We start from the raw sequence: 11,641 nt of genomic DNA on the forward strand, positions 1-11,641 counted from the left end.
ATGTAAGTTATGCACACTATGTGCATGAAATCTAAGATTCTTGGAGAGAAGAATATGACGCTCAATGTATGAAAGTTCACTGATCAATAATTATATTACACCAAAGGAGAACTATTAGTTACAGAGTTTTACTTTTAATCTTTACTGCTCATTAATCACACAGACCTACGTCAGCTAAACAAACATGTATTATTTTCTCATAATTACTCAAGATCAAGTATAAGTTTATAATGGGAAAGGACATGTTCGAAAAAAAAAAGATCTGTGTGGTACAAGGAAGCGAAATCACCTACAGGAAGAGTCTGTATTTGGTTTTGCAGGTGGGAGGACAGTAATGGTTGTGACAGAGTGGAGATCTCATGTGACGATGACCACATCACCCTGCGCAGTCTCTTAATGTAAAACTCAAGTTCATCACTGCAATGGTTTGAAGACTCATCTCCTGATGTACATACCCTTAATATAACAGGAAGGAGGAGTTTGAAGGTGTGACATTGTTTAAAAGCGGGATTAGTTCATGACTTCTTGGAACTTCTTGTGTAAGGGTTTTTTTTGTGATGCATCGTGTTCTTTTCCCGTTTTGAGAGTTATTAGTGTACAATGTTTTTGAATATGGGTTATTTATGTATTTTTAGCTATTTATTAGTTATGGGGGAACACAAGCTATCAGATAATCACAGAGGGTGTAAAGAAAGGAAGGGAAATCCAAGACAAATGTTAGTGTAAGTAATCTTAACTTCTTAACTTCAGGCCTAAAGATTATGTACATAGACAATGGTGTCCACATACTTCTGGCCATATAATGCTTTCAGGTTATTAATTTGTTCTGTGCAATGAGGGACTACAACATTTTGGGGGACAACTGTCTATTTCTCAGCTATATGACTTCTGCCCCTTGGTGTGTGTGTGTGTGTGTGTGTGTGTATAATATATATATATATGTGTGTGTAATATATATATATATATATATAAAAATCAGTTTTGGGTAACCTGGATTTTAGATTCATAGCTCTTATATTCATAGCTCTTTTATATATATATATATATATATATATATATATATATATATATATATATATATATATATATATATATATATATATATATATATATATATATATAAAAGAGCTATGAATATAAGAGCTATGAATCTAAAATCCAGGTTACCCAAAACTGATTTTTCCCCTAACTCCCTCCTTGTTATTCTAGGTCGTTTTACTTCCTTTGCCTTTTTTCGTCCACTTTCAGACAATTTTTGTAACTTGGCAAATCTCAGCTGTGTTTCATAAAGCACCAAATGGCTTTGTGGCTAAAGTGACGATGACAATATGAGGCTATGGATGGGCTAAAAACTCACATTTAACACCCACCCTGATCTCTCTCTGCCAGCGAGCCACTCAGAGTGTGTTTGTGTGTGTGAGGTCTGTGTGCATGCGCGTGGTTGTCCAGACTCTTTCATAGGTCTTAACACAAAACCTGTCACAGCAAAAAGCAACCTGTCACGACTCAGCTAGACATGACTGTACATGACTGTAGCACACAGAACACAAGCAGCCTGTTCCCAAGCTGTTAAAACAGTCACTGCAGCCACCAGATCCAAAGGTCTCAGACAAGAAAATACACACATACATGCACACCCCAACACACACACAAAGAGCAAGGGAACAGTATGGAGGAAATGAAACAAAGGGCTACCAGGGGGAAAAATGTAAAAAATGAACATATGGAACAATGAACAATGCCAGTCCTAAAGGAATAGATGTCTGAGGACTGAAAGCTAATTGTTATTTGATAAAATGTGTGGTTTTGGGATGTGCAAGTGAATGACTGAATGATGGTGACTCACTGCTGGTGGCCAGTTGCTATGTCGGGGTGTGTGTCCAGAGAGTGTGTTTGTGTGTGTAAGGGTAACTTGGTGTGACTGTCGCACTGTCAGACAGCAAACAGAGGCAACTTTCTCAAATCTACACTGGGCCACAGCTTACAATGAGCTCATGAAAAGAGGGGGGTAAAACAAAATACACAAAACAAATGTAAAATGTGGTAGCTTATGGGTGTACTAGCAACTTAAACAGGCACACCCTCCATCCCCCCTGAGCAAATATTAAGAGATACTTCACTCACTGGTAATCTAATTCACAAACAGTTCGGGACAAACACAAACATTATAACTAACTAAAGTTCCCACAACCTACAGTACAACAACTGAGCAGCACAGTGATTTACATATAGATAGAAAAGTGTTTATAAAAACACATTTGTATATAACAGCCTCAGGCTGTGTTGTCACTCATCAAGCTGATCAAAAAGCAGCTACTATACAGCACTGATGAATCTCGAAGCGCTTTTGCGAACCTGTCCTTCAACAACAGAAAAAAGGAGGTGAGATAAAGAGAAAAAAATCAAGGGGAGAGGAGAGGAGCATCTAAATATGGAGACATATTTTGGAGTCAAAAAAGACAATGAATTTAAAAAAACAACAACGAGCGAGACAGGAAATGCAAGAAAAAAAAGCAAGAGACAGGTGGGGAGCAAATAAGAAGACTATAGAGACGGACGAAATGCAGAGTTGAAACTGCAAAAAAGAGGCAACACAAGATCCATGGTTGCTGAGCCTCTTTTGTTTTTCATTCACTGCGACCTTCATCAATAGCCATCGTAATGAAAGTGACCATTTAACAATGCTGTATCATGACTGCCCATTCACAGAGACCCTCCTCTAAAGCTGCTGACAAGACAAGTCTGCATATTTTAAGCGAAGTTTGACGTTTTTGCTGAAATGCAGCTGCTTTAAACCAAGCAACTTTTTAAGGACTTTTGCGTAGACAACAGCGTGGCTTGAGGCTACCATGTCCCTCGTGACTGACAAAGGGTGACGTTAAACCAGAAAAAAGCCTCACCTGGATCCTCACTTTTGTCCTGAGCTCTCCCATTCTGTCATTCTTTTTTCCCTTCCCCTTATCTGTCTGTCTGTCGTTTCACTCAGAGCATGTTTACTCGAATGTGGTTTGACATTTGACTGTCACCTGTTGACTAACACGAACGGCTGCCATGGCTTGCAGGCTTTTAAAGGTATTGCTGCATTTTCCCCCCGACATCCATGGAAAGAACTGCAAATTCATATAAAGAAGTAACAAACCCAGGCATAAAAGACACAAAGATGGAGGTAGAGACAAAAGGATCACTGTGGAAAATCTCATGGTCGTGCTCACCATTGCTAAGGACAACACCCACCTTGGAAACCTAATTTTGAAGAAGTCACACATTCCCACATTGTGAGGCAGTGCCAGTATCAGGTGTCTGTCCAAACCACCAACCACCAATCAACCACCACCCCCTTTGTGACACACCAGCGCACACACCAAAACAAGCAGGAGGGGGGAGGTGAGAGAGAAGACGAGAGGGAGGGAGTTGGGGCGTGGGGGTGGGAAAGAGAGGGTGGAAAGAAAAAGAGGGCAAGGTTATAGACCCAGGTGGAGACAAAGACTGAGTGAAAAGAGGAAGAGTAAAAAAATAAATAAAAAGAAAACAGAGGTGATGAGATGAGGTGAAGAGCGCGCTGCCAGCTCACCATACACATTCACAGAGCAAGAAGAGAACACAAAGACTGCAAGAATGAGACTTTCATGTAGTTGCATGTTTGCGTGTGTGTGTGCGTGCACACTTGCATGCATTTGGGCTAATGCAACACTGAAAAGAGCAACGAGAAGCCTGTTGGGGGAAATTTGCCCCTCGCCACCGAAAAGGGGATGTGAACCTACTCACTTCTGGTTACATTTGGATTGGCTTCACCTCTCTTGTTCATAAAGGGAACTATACTGACACAAGAGATCACAAGAGAAAATGTCCAGCTTGACAGAGCTCCACTTTCATCACGGATTCCTAAAGTTCATATAATAATACAAGAATCTGTTTTTCAGTGCTGAAAAAGTCTTTTTGTATCAAAATAACCCCACTCCCTCTCGAGAAGTCACCCTGTAACCCAAAGAGAAATGTTATTCTTACTTGGATGGCACAACTTGGCAGGTAAGACAGCACCAGGCCAGGAAAATGTTTGTTATTTAGCAGAAAACTGGAGCTTGCATTCGTTGTTGAATTAACGGGATGTATAAATATGAGCTAGGGTCAGGGGGAAGGATAAAAATGAGAAAGGGAACAGGGAGAGGGTAAAAATGAGAAAGGGAGTAGAGGAAGGGTAAAAATGAGAAATGGAGTAGGGGAGGCCACAGGAGGCACCTGGCCCACTTACAGCAGAGGGAGGGGGTGGTGGAAGGAGGAGGAGGAGGAGAGGTGGAAGATTAAGGAGTGGGAGGGAAAAAGAAAAGGAAAAGGTGGAGGAGGAGGACGTGGAGGGAGAGGACGAGGAGGCCTGGAGAAAAAAAGTGAGAGAGATGCAGCTGGGATGGAGCAGAGGGCACGGGGAGGATAGGGGCTATGGTGGGGGGAACAAAGAAACAGGAAAAGGAGGAGAGGAAAAGATGTGAGATGAGGATACAAGAAAAATTATGTGAAATAATGGGTAGAGGGAGAATGGCAGGGGAGGGGGTGAGAGAGAATGAGAGAAAAAGAGGAGGTGAGGGCTGAAGAAGAAGAGGTGGCCTTGTGATGCTGAAAATGAAGGTGGCGTATGCGTGTGCGGGAAGAATGTGTGTCTTTGTGTTAGTGTGTGCGTGTGTGTATGTGGGTGTCTAAAATTATGACAAAAAACTAACACCTCACCCAAAGTATGAATAACCGACCACAACAGGCCAATGTAGGTTCAATCTCTTCTCCCAGCACATTTGAGCAGCCTGCCTATACCACTAATATCCCACTAATACCACCCACAGTCCTCGCTCCACCTCACATCAATGAATATTTCATGTCCTGATGGCACTTTTAAAGCAAAAACTAATTAGCAAATCCAAGTTGATCTGGCATTAGTCATATCAGGCCAATTAAAAGCCCAGTCCTACTGTACATGTTAATGGCAGCGAAGTGGAATAATTGTATGTTGAGCAGGGGAGAGAATGTTAAACAGGCCTTGTTAGCAGCACTTTAGCACTCTAGTCTGAGTCCACGGCTGGATTACAAAACTCTACAAAGCAGGATAATGTTCGTCAGAAACACACACACACACGCACATACGGAGGCACACACCTTTCAAAGCACCAAACCAAAACTCTATCCATTAATTAGAGTGTCACCATCAATTCCATGGGGTCAGGTCTGATACTTAGCTAAAGAAGAGAAATATTTCCAGGGAAAATGATGGTTTTATGCTTCAGTAATAATATTAAACAGAGATCCAAATATTGGCAGAAGCTCACAGGTCAGATGTTATGCAGTCTTATGCAGTGGGAGAAACCCATTTTGTGCTCCACGCAGTGTTCCTGCGGTCAACACCAGTCAACAGAAGGTTGTAGAGACAGGATTTGTGTGGTACTGAGAAGAGAAAGGTGTTGGTTTTTATTTGAGTCTTTCCAATCTTCCTTCTGTGTGTTTTTTTATGCAGGAGTTTAGATTGAGACAGACAGCACTGACACACACAGACTAAACTGTGCCGCACAAAAAAAAAAAAAAAACCCGACAGAATAACAAGGGCTAGAACTCTTTTGGAGTGGATGTCTGTTTCATCAACCCTCCACTCCCCCCCCCCCCCCCCCCCCCCCCACCCCCCCCACCCCCCCCCCACCCCCCCTCCTCCTCCTTCTCCCCATTCTCTCTCCTTCAGGTTCCCTCTTTTCATTCCTCTCTCTGCCTCCCCTGTCTCCCACTCTCACCTGAGCTTTGATATGGAAATCTCTCACCAGCCAGAGCCGGAGGCTAGTTGACTGTTTCTAAAGATGTATTTGCTCAAAGCCGCTCAATTTCTCATCAAATGCTCACACTGTGTGTATAAAAGACAAACTCTTTCACTGGGAAAATAACAACTAACAACCACGTACTTATACAAGGCTTTCAGCAGTCTGCAAAACCCCGACTTCAACAAAGAGGTTTATCCAGCCCCCCACCATCAAGTTCTTAATAGCTTCTATAAATTTGACTAAAAAGACGGTGACCTTTAGGCAAAGTGGAGAGCTGAGGATGATAACTATCTCGTTTATAGAGTACTTTGAGTGAGTGCGAGTGTTGTGTGTAGACAGTTCACCTGTCCTAATTATACTGCATTAAAGATGCCCAACCTGCACGTTTGCACTGAGCCAAATAAAGCGACAAGCATTCAAAGAAAAACAAAACGCTTTGTATAAGATTTAGAAATGAGTGAGTATTTTAGGGAAAACTAGAAAGTCTGTGTCCGAAGATAAAACACTCATTCATTTTCTGGTAAAAGAGTGAAAATCGTGCAAGGAACAAAAATCAGTCTTGCGTCAGCTCATTAGCTGAGAGCAGTGATATCAACGGTTGATGTTACAAAAAGTGCTCTTGTGTGAGTCACTATTTGCAAATTGAGGTGTTTTTTAGAATGTTGAAAAAAACGTAACTTTACAAATATGGGTTTCTTTCACAATTCCAGCAGGATTAAACAGTTTCCATCAGAACATCCTGCAACACAAGTCGAGTAACTGAAAATGTAAAACTTTAAACATACAGCTTTTAAAAGTACATTGTTGTTAATTAACTGATCTAAACAGAGCGACATACAGCACAGAACAAAAAGCTGAAGAGGTGACAAACTAGATCTTCCATTGTTCTCTCATCAACAACTGACAGAAAGCTAATTGAAAGGATATGTGCATGTTATCTAGCCGGATTTCATTACCTGATGTGTGAAACAACTGCCATCATCACTTTGCTTATTGCAATATTTGTTTTGATGGCAAAGTGAAAATGATGTACAGCATACAAAAGCAAGCCAACAATTAAGAGTGCATTAAATAAGGAAACAGAAAAAAAAGGAGGGACTAATCAGAGTCAAAGGCTGACTTTGGACATCGATGCAAACTATGTCACAAATGTCAGAAAGTAACTCATAATGCTGATAAGCATTGTGTGATCACGAGGCTCTGATTGGAAAGAGACAATCTGCTCTGCATTCCAAAATAAAGGATAAACACACCCAGATGAAAGCACACAAACTGAATTCCTCATCTGTTTTCTCAGATGTGTGATCCATAAAGGTGTTTATGTCATCTTGCCATTTTTACTGCACTCATGTTTATTTCTAGCAACAATCAAATTATGATTTTGCTTCTGGGCTTCTGATTTTTATTTGTAGATTACAATTACAACAAATGTCACAAATTACATTCCACTTTAAAATGTAGGGACAAAAGAGAAAAACACAACAGCTTTGTGTTTTCATTGAAATTGTGTCATGCACGCAGATGCAAACAAGTAGGTGCATGTGCTTACACACGTATGAAATATTAACGTGAGGTGAAAGGACGAGGGGGGGGTTTCTGTGTGTGATACAGTGTAAGGGGTGGTGATGGCTTAAATTCACCTGTTCTTTTTCTCTGCAGGGGTAGGATAAGCATGTCAGATGGGTTGTAAGAGAAAACACACACACACTCACTCACGTGTACATCCCCAATGTATCTGCGTAACCCCAAAGGGATTAGGAACACCTGTATTCAGCACTGCACAATGAGCTATAAAAGCAGTTAAGCTAAAAAGCCTTGAGAGTTATTGGGGGGGGGGGGGGGGAGCTGGTTTGAATACGGCAGTAAATGTGCACCAAACTGTCTTGACACAAAATCAGATGTGAGAATGACAATCTTCAAGATGTGACAGACAGAAAACAGAGTTGTCAGAACGCTCCAGAGAGACGTGGCACATCATGTAAGTTGCGTACATGTGAGAGTAAATGGTTCATTTTGCGGTGTGTTCGCCAAACAGGTGTTCCCATTAACAAGTGAGCTCCGAGGGGGGATCCTGACAAGAAAACTGGCAGAGATGGAGATAGACACAGGGAGATGTATGGAGGTTGCTAACAGGGAACCAATATGTTTTATGAAGCAGTTGCCCTCTTGTCTCTATTTCTGGAGCATGTACAGTAAAACAAACTTACTGCTCAGTTTATTGTCATGTTGTCTACATAAACACACACACACACACACACTTGTGAGGGGGTTGTACACTATCCCTGGAGTTTGCGTAGCTGAAGCCGACTAACCTGCTACCACACAGTTCAGCCCACAACCTGCATGGGAGCACTGAGCACCACCTACACACCAGCAGGCACGCGCACACACACACACACACACACAAACACACAAGCAAACAAGAAGACATAGTGTCATCGCTCCAAATATGACTGCTACCAAAACAAGCCCCTATTTTATCACATCCTTTTTCACACTTTGTTCTACCTTTACCATTGCCCACTAACCTCCCAACACTGCTACATTTATTCAGTAGTATTTAGAGTAACTATCTCCACCACCTTCACCAATCACCACACTTACCTTTAACCGAAGAAAATGAAAGGTAAATTTAACTCACTTGTTAAAATTCAAACTGAACTTTAAATGTCCATTCATGAGAGATAACACGAGTGAAAAGTGCTTCAAATCTGCCTTTGCAAACTCAAACACGCGCAGATTTTTTTTTCCCATCTTTTGGTCGATCTCGCCTACACTCCTCCTCCATCCTCCTGTAGCTGTTGTCTTGGTTTGTATTATATTTTCCCCGTGGAACACGCAGATGGAGACGGTGCAGACGCACAAACATACACGCACTGACATCCACTGCTCTTTTAATAGTTAAACTACACAGCCACATCTCAGAGACGTAACCTCAGAGGAGCAGCAAGGGTCAAACCCAAAGACCACAGACACAAAAGACTTTAGTGAAATACTGCAGTCGATGCCAAGATGAGTGTGGGGCTTTAGCAAGTTTCAATATTTTTAATAGCCTTAACACAGAAAGTTGAGCTTTCTTCTCCTCATCAGAGCTCAGAAAACATGCCAATGTACTGACAGAAATGCAAACCCCTACAGTAATTGAACTCAATAAAAGACTTTGGAGGCTTTATCATATCAAGTGCCAACCCTTAACTCTGCAGAAGGACAAAACAATCAGACAAATCCAGCTAGGCCTAAAACAATTAGGAAAAATCACTACATGGCCTCTTAATCCCAAAGATCCAGTTAGGTGATGTCAAACTGTGGAAAATGTTTGATCTAACTGGCTTTACTCCTGGTTACAGCCAGGAGCTCAGCAGGTTCACTCTGAAGCAAACTCAAACAGGACTCCTCTCTCCTGTAATGTTCCTCAAACTACACAGTCTAATAAGTAGAAACCAGTGAGCTCCATACTTCTTTCATTTACTTAAACTTAGTACAACAGTGGATTAGTGTGTGTCTTGTCAGCAACAAGCAACAAGCAAAAGACTTCTGATGAAAGAAACTTCAGTTGTAACTTTAGAGACAAAGACTCATTTTAGAGACAAAACTTTTGGATCCCCAGTGCAAAGATAACGATCATAAGAGGAGTGACATGAGAACGATATGTGTCGTTCTTGCAGATTATTTGCTGAGTGTTCACCTGGCTGCAGGCTGCACTGGAGGTGCACGACAGCCAGGCGCACGCCGCTGTCTACATATTGAGCGTGTGTGAAGCGGGGTTGTTCCCCTCTCGCATGGTGAGCATGCCAGAAAATGGAGGAAGACGGAACTGACCGGTTTGAGAGGGCAGACACAGACAGCAGACATACACAAACACACACACACAGAGAGGGAGAGAGACAGCACAGGAGACAAACAGAAGCAGCGAGGAAGAGACGCTTTCAGCTTCAGTCGCCAATAAACACATAACACTTGACGCTACACTTTCCAAGTCCCAATACGGATCAGATGATGATCAGCGGTACCTCAACAGTTACAAACATTACCCGAGAGCACCATCTGCAAACAAAATCCCCCCTGTCTTGTCTGCTACTCTAGGGTTGGGTGTTGACGCAGCAGAAATTTCCAGCTGGAGAAATCCCCCTTTTGGATGTTAATCGAGGGGGAAAGGAGGAGGGTTTAAGCCCTTGTCTTTTAGGCTCTGAGCGCTTTAATTCTCAGACGGCTGCTCCGACTATCAACCCGTTTTGTGTGGCACCACATGTGTGCATGGCATCACCCCCCACCCCAAGAGTCAATGTGGCAGCGGCTTGTCACGTTATTCAAACTTTACAAACATCAACAGGATCCGCGGGTTACCTCGATCAGCTATGATCAGCTGAAACTCAGTGAATGATTTACGTGCCTGCAAGTGTCACGAAATAAACCCGGGCAAATATTGGGAGATGCTTCTCAAAGTACACCACGCGCCAGATAAATTCCAGCAAGTGTAAATTCAATCAAAAAGGGCAGAAAAAGTAACCGCAAACTACAAATTGTCTCCTGCGTGCCTTTAAAAGTGATTCTAATGATCTGTTTACTAAGCTAAATGTCAAAGTGTTTCCATTTAAAACCGCATGATCAGACACATTATAAACTAGATATGAATAGCATTTGTTCCGCTGTTAAGAAAACTGTCTGTCTTCTATAATCATCGACATATAAATCTCTCGCATAAATATCATCAAGCGCAATAAGACAGCTGGCTGTCACGTATGGAACAGGTAGGCGTACTTTCAGACTGTCGCTTGCTCACTCGGTCGGGTATTTAGCTGTCAAAATACACTCATGCTGTGGCTAACGTGCTGCCAATGGGCTGGCATTAAAAGAAAAACAGCGGAAAAAAGCGAGACGGACGGGCCTTGATACTAGCTTTCCGATGCCCAACTATGATTGCGAAGAGTTACATTGTGTCATGTCTCCAACCCGTGCGCGCAGCAACTATCACTTGTAGACACGATGGCTCCGTGAGGCAGAAAACTAATTGTTGACAGGCTATAAAGCCATGGAAATCCTGCGATATTCGCCGTGTTTGAATGAAATCTCAAACCTGTTAGCAGGGGAGCGGTGCTGACTGCTGATATAAAAAAAAAAAAAAAAAGGCTGCCACTAACATAAGGAAGTCAGACGTACCTGTTACCCCATGGGGTCTGGGGTGGACGCGGTGTCGGTCCTTCGGAGCCCAATCTGCTGTGACAGCCTGAGAGAAGAAAGGAGAGGATGTCCAAAGCGCTAGGTACTGTCCTCCCTTTTCTCTGTATGCTTTCTTTAAGTGTTAATTCCCCCCTGTTTGTCTCCCACTCCCCAGTCTTCTTTCTCCACCAGCCCCTTTTTCTTTCTCTCTTTCCCTCCCCTGCTTTTCCGTGTCTTGGTGTCAGGAGCCTCCCCCTCCTCCTTCTCTGTGCACGTCTATGTCTCTCTGTCTTCCTCTCTCTCCGTCTCTCTCTATCTCACTCTCCCCCTCCTCTCTCTCTTTCTCTCTGGGTCTCTCTCTCTCTCCGTGTCCCCGTATCTCCTCTCTCTCTCTGGGCAGAGTCAGGAAATGAGACAACGTGAACGCACACACCGCGTTCATCCCTCTGATCTTAGATGAGCAATTCATCGCTTACAAGTAGTAATAATAATGTTGTTATTATTATATTATTATTATTATTATTATTATTATTATTATTATTATTATTATTATTATTATTATTATTATTAATGTGTTGAAATCTAGGCAGTGCTGCTGTCACGACCATGTGTGGTTGGTGGGGGTTTCTGGCTTGTGCGACTGTTGCCATAGGGCTCAATAATGACCAGGGGCTCACTGTAACTTACCCCCTCTTGTG

The 11,641-nt window shown here is 42.4% G+C and overlaps 1 protein-coding gene across 4 annotated transcripts in view; it reads right to left on the bottom strand.

Moving 5' to 3' along the window:
* zbtb46 (zinc finger and BTB domain containing 46) overlaps window positions 1–11,250 on the bottom strand; it is a 56,302-nt gene extending 45,052 nt beyond the window's left edge. The window contains exon 1 of one of the 4 annotated variants that reach the window (XM_067527974.1): window positions 10,944–11,237. The gene's annotated coding sequence lies outside the window, so the exon portion shown is untranslated. Of the gene's footprint in view, window positions 1–10,943 lie in introns of all 4 variants that reach the window. The other 3 variants (XM_067527973.1, XM_067527970.1, XM_067527971.1) reach the window with 3 other exon arrangements.
* Between the last annotated feature and the right edge of the window lie 391 nt (window positions 11,251–11,641).

This window comes from Channa argus, chromosome 13, assembly GCF_033026475.1.
Source record: "Channa argus isolate prfri chromosome 13, Channa argus male v1.0, whole genome shotgun sequence".
In the NCBI taxonomy this organism is placed as follows: domain Eukaryota; kingdom Metazoa; phylum Chordata; class Actinopteri; order Anabantiformes; family Channidae; genus Channa; species Channa argus.